Source organism: Panicum virgatum, chromosome 9N (genome assembly GCF_016808335.1).
Source record: "Panicum virgatum strain AP13 chromosome 9N, P.virgatum_v5, whole genome shotgun sequence".
NCBI lineage: Eukaryota > Viridiplantae > Streptophyta > Magnoliopsida > Poales > Poaceae > Panicum > Panicum virgatum.
Window position 1 is genome coordinate 59,332,239 of NC_053153.1, and position 6,000 is coordinate 59,338,238.

The window sequence follows — 6,000 nt, forward strand, 5'->3', positions numbered from 1 at the left end:
CGAAGCGACGACGACGCCGAAGGGTGGTTTCGTCTCGCGTGGCTGCTCAAAGGTCATCACGTGCTCCGCAGTGCCTGTACGGCTGTACCGCACCACCAGAGCCAGAGGGGCGACTCCCCGTCTCCCCGCGGCCCCGCCCAGCTACTTCGGCCCCGATTTCGTCATCGACGGCTCCATATTTGGAAATCTACCTGATGGTCACCAATTAATTTTGGTCATGTTTGGATCTTTAGTCCTTGACTAATTTGAGGACTAAAATTTAGCCATTAAATTAGCTCTCTAAAGTTTAGCCCTTAGAGTTGTTTGAATTCATGGGCTAATTTGAGAACTAAAAATATATATTCCAATCATTAGTTTTACTTTTCATGCATAGGGGGTGAGGAGAAAAATGACTTTTTGGTGGAACCCACTTAGGCCTGTTTAGTTCCCAAAATTTTTCCTACAGTACCCGTCACATCGAATCTTCGGACACATGTATGGAGCATTAAATGCAGTTAGAAAAATAATTAATTATACAGCTCAACTGTAAATGATGAGATGAATATTTTAAGCCTAATTAGTCTATAATTAGATATTAATTGTCAAATAACAACGAAAATGCCACAGTACCCAAATCCAAAAAATTTCACAAACTAAACACAACCTTAGAATTAGTCCCAAAAAGTACCCCTCGGAGGGGCTAATTTTTTGAGGGGCTAGAGCAACTCCAATTTTTTAGCAAAATTCACTTGGCAAAAACAGGATTTTGCTAACTCTCCAAAAGTTTTGCCAAGTGAAAAAACCAGTCATCTCCAATCGTTTGGCAAAATTCACTTGGCAAACTAAAGAAAACTTGTATCAGGAACCCTGAGACAGAAACAAAATTGTTTTTCCACCCTTTCTGCCTCGATGCGTTAGCGGATGCGCGCAGCGGCGGCGAGCGCATATATACGCTCGCAGGGGAAGAATTTGCCAACTCTACCAAATTTGCCAACCGGGATGCCAAACGATTGGAGACTACTTTTTAGAGTTTTTGGCAAAATTCTAGGATGCCAAGTCCTTTTGCCAAACGATTGGAGTTGCTCTAAGAGCATCTCCAAGAGTTTGCCATATTTTACTTGGCATATCTTGTGTTTTGCCAACTTCTAAAAAGATATGCCAAGTAAAAAAAAGCTTATCTCCAACAGTTTGGCATAAATTCACTTGCCAAATCCAGATCTAACTTACATCAGGAACCCTGAGAGAGAAATAAAATTATATTTATGCACTTCCACCTCTTAAAAAATTAAATCAGGAATCCTTCTCTGTTATTTATTTCTTTTTTCACCCTCCCACCTGACTAGAAACCACGATGCCAACCGCGCGCCGCGCGCGTATATTTACGCGCTGGAGGCTGGTTTTTCCCAAGTTGCCAAAAATTGCCAAGTCTTTTGCCAAACTGTTGGAGGAGTATTTTTAACGTTTTTGCCAAAAATCAAAGATGGCAACTCGATTTGCCAAACTCTTGGAGATGCTCTAATTCACTTTAGTCCCAAATAGCCCCCACATGTTTGGATTTGTTAGGGCTAAAAGGGAGAGGCTAGTTTTTAGCCCTGGATCCAAACAAACCCTTGATCGGTCTTAGAGAGGGTAAACGAAAAGAAGCCTCACAAAAGGTGTCCTACTATTTTCCATTTTAAATTTTGTGAAATGAAATTTAAAAAGTTCACTTTCCTCTGTTATGCGTCCATAACATTTATTCATTTACTCTAAGTTTTGTGAATAGAATAGAATTCGCTAATGCTTAGTCAGCTCCGTCTACCCCTAATTCTATCAAGGTGTAGGCGGAGGTCAGGTGGAGGCAGACTCTGTAAGCTCTCCTTTCTCAAGAAAGAAACTAGAAGCCAAAATTAGCCCCTGGACAACGTAAAAATGTGACTTTTGCCATAAGTCACTAAAAAACTATATCTTTGTTGTGAACCATTACAATTCTATGGACATTTGCTAGAAGTAGCTCATATAATATCATTTCCACCTCAAACAAGTCACGGAATGCCTATATATGGACAGTAATACCCCTGACCATTAAACAAGTCATATTGCACTTAGAAAAGCACGTCTAGCAACATAAAAACACATGGTTCAGCCCTATTTGGCTATCAAGTGCAGCAACACAAAATAACATGATTTCAGCCATATTTGGGCCTCGTTTAGTTGCGCCTATAAAGTTTTTGAAATATAATCTTTGCAAATTTGAAGTATTAAACATGGACTAATTACAAAACTAATTATAGAACTCGTCTGTAAACTACGAGATGAATTTATTAAAACTAATTAATCCATCATTAGCACATGTGTATTGTAGCAATTATTGTAGCAATTTAGTGTGCAATCATAGCCTAATTAGGCTCATTAGATTTGTCTCGCAATTTACAAGCAAACTATGCAATTCGTTTTTTATTTCATCTAGATTTAATACTCCATGTATGCAAGATTCTCTTTCGATGTAATAGTTTTGGAATTTTGAATTTTGCAACTAAACAAGGCCTTGGCTATCAAGTACAGCAACACAAAATGATATGTTTTACTCCAAATCCATATATTACAGGTCCATAACTGAATGGATTTTATTGAAGAACATGACACACAACGCATAGCCTGTTTTTTGTTTGGACATGACAACCTTCAACTTTATTGCCTTTCCCTCAATCTCCTTGGCATGCTGCATGTAAAAAGAACAATGTGAAATTGCAGATTTTAAGAAAGATACAATTGCATATTTTAAACATGTAAATTTTAGTTGCACCTTCGTGTAACAGGGCTCGCTGTAGAAAAACAAGTGATGGCTCAGTTGGTGTAGAAGCACTAGTGATGGCTCTAGATGGTATAGAAAAAGCACTAGATAGCACTATTTTAATATTTTCTTGCCTCTCTTTCTCTTTGGCTTTGGAGGGATAGGTGGTGTGAGCTTAAGGCATCTCCTTTATATGCACCAAAAATAAAAATAATCATTCCAACAAATCTGCTACAAAATTTCAGTAAAAATTCTGTTAAAATAGCCAAAGAAAAAGAATATATTACCTTCCACGTCCTCTCGTGATGCAATTGTGATGCATGTATCTGCCAGTTTGCACCCTTTTAGCCTTGGAATAGGCTCTATATCGTGTTGCCTCAGGATAGGGAGCTGCAATTTCATATTTCCCTTTTATTGCATATTGTCCTATAGCCTTTTTGAAAGTACCGTCATCCCCAAAAGTTATACCAACTTTTATTCTTAGATTCTCTAAGTCAGATGCATGGACAATATTATCACAGCCCCATGCATCGTCCAAAACTAATTCATCTTCCAAGCCAATATACTCTACATCATCATCTAGTTCAGAGTCAGATGAACCAGAAACCGGGTCCTCATCATCCAGACCAACATACTCTACATCATCATCTAGTTTAGAGTCGGATGAATCAGAAATCGGGTCCTCATCATCCAGACCAACATACTCTACCTCATCATCCACCCATGGCACTTCATTGTTGTTCTGGATAGAAGGCTCTACAAGGGATGAGGCTATTTTGAGTGGGGGTTGTGCAATAATTTGGTTGGGCTCGGCTATCAGTGCTTCCTTGCAACATGCAAGACATGCTTTCTAGCTGTCCAACATCATGCATGACTTTTGAATCATCCTTTCTCATAACACGGAATTGTACTGAGAGCCTCCATGACTCCAAATATATGTCAATTGCATGAAGCAATTTCTGGTCAGAAGTGATTGCTTGGTAAGTACGACTCATTTTATTCCAATATATGACACGTAATTTGTGTTTAGAGCCAAGCTTAATCTCTACACTCTCAAGCAGCAAATCATTCCAATTTGTACTATCTTTGTCTAAAATCTTTAGGAATTAATGTTACATGCTTTACAGTATTCACGACCATCATCATCATTAAATTTCACATAAGCACCTACTCGGGCAGCCAGCCTATAGGAAGAACTATGAGCCATCCTACACAAATAGCAACCAATTTTGCCAATGAAAAAAAGATATCAATCTACAAACACGAGTATAACCAAGCCTACTTTTAGCTCTAACCCTAGGAAAAAATGGTAGGAACTAAACTTGATCACGGGCCACCCAACCCGATAAACCCGACCCAATCTGCTTGGAAAAAAAACCAGCTTGACCAAGTGACGGGTCGGGTACAGCTGAAATATTTAACCCAAAACTCAGAAAAACCCAATTCAACCCGAAAATTACACACAAAAATGTGGGCCAACCCAAGCCAACCCGAACACGACCATGTCATGGGTTCGGTCCGGGCTAACATTTTTTGACCCGAAATCCGAAGTGACCCGACCTGAACCCGACCCGACCTGACGGATGATCAGGTCTATAGAAAACTTACCCATCGGGAACCGTGAAAGATCAGTGTGGTCCTCGGGAAAAATCTCGCTCAAGAATCATGGAGGCTCCATTTGCATCGCTACAGAAAACTCGTCCCGCTCGCCACAACCCCAGGAGCCACTTGCGCCCCGCTCATTGCATTCCTGGGAACCGCTGAGCGCCGGCCCGTAGCGCCTCGTACGGCATGGCCCACAGGTCTGGGCACAATCCCGAGCGTGGAGCCGCCCCCGGCCGCAATCAGGAGCAGGAGCAGGGCGTCACCGAGGAGGATGTGATTCGATTCAGTTCCAGGGAAAGGATAGGGATAAGGGGTATAATTGTTATTTATGTGGCTTTCTATTAAAATGAGTAAAATAATGCGTGTGGTGTCTATAGCTAATTATCACACATTTACAGTGTGAACCCGCAAAGACAGTTTTTGTAGTGGCCTGTGGAAAAAGCCACACTTTAACATGTCGAGGGGGCTAATTTTGCCAAACTATAAATTATGCTCTATAGATAATATGAAAATGAATACATTAGCTAACCGTATATTATCATGTAAATTAATAAAAAAATCCTTCTACCATAATTCCGTCCATTATCTTCTACCCACTTTAACGTGTCACATTGACACCGGTAAACATCGAAAAAATCTCACACTATTTGGAAGAAAAATAGAAAAAGAGGTAGCTAATAATTTTCTCTCTCCATCCAGCGTCTGCTAAAAAGTTGTGCAGAATTTCTTAACTGCAAATCTATGTTCAGTAAAAATCTATGTTACTATCTCATATTTGTTAACACTATCTACCTCATATACTTAACACAAATAAGAGAATATACAAAGTAAGCTTTTATTCATGAGAATGAGGAGGGGGGGGGGGGGGGAGGGGGCATGCGCCCATATAGCACACTAGAAGAGAAGAGGGTAGAGAGACGATGGTTAAGTGTTCCATGTCAATTTTGTTATCAACACTGAAAATCTAGCTGTAGGAATCACTTCCTATAGCAGCATATCACATTGAGAGGTGCTTTTGTGTGGAGGTAGCTATCACTTCCTATAGCAACATTTCATCAGTATTTGAATTGCAACAAATAATTAGATTTAACTCTAGAAGAATGTGAAAGTATATTTTCACAAGATATTTTTATGAACTCCAATTATTTTATTTAGGCTCTGATGTATCTCGAGTATCTATTTTAGAATTTTTGAAGAATTTTGGGGGCTTAGATATTTTTATGGTTTTAAAACTATATATATTATTTGTCGGTTTTGATTTAAACTAAAAACATGGTCCGAAATCACTTTTAATCATTGCATAGACTGAGATTCCTGATTTTCTAAGTTGATGGACTGGGATGACACATGCAAGTTCAAGGATTCGGATTCCTAGTTTCAAAATTTATGGATCGGGATGACACACCCTAAGTTCGAGGCCCAGTTGGGTATTTTTAAAATAGCTTCATCATCGATCACGGGCCTAAAAAAACGTTAAGAATCCTAGCTAATAATAATTCAAGCTCTAGCCCAAAACTAAAATACTAAACACGGTCCAGTCCAACAAGTCGTTTCAGCCTAGCTGCAAATACGGCCCAAGGCAGGTCTTGATTTGTAGAGAGGGGCCACTTTAGAAATTCTTTTCTTCACTTGATAAATCCCTC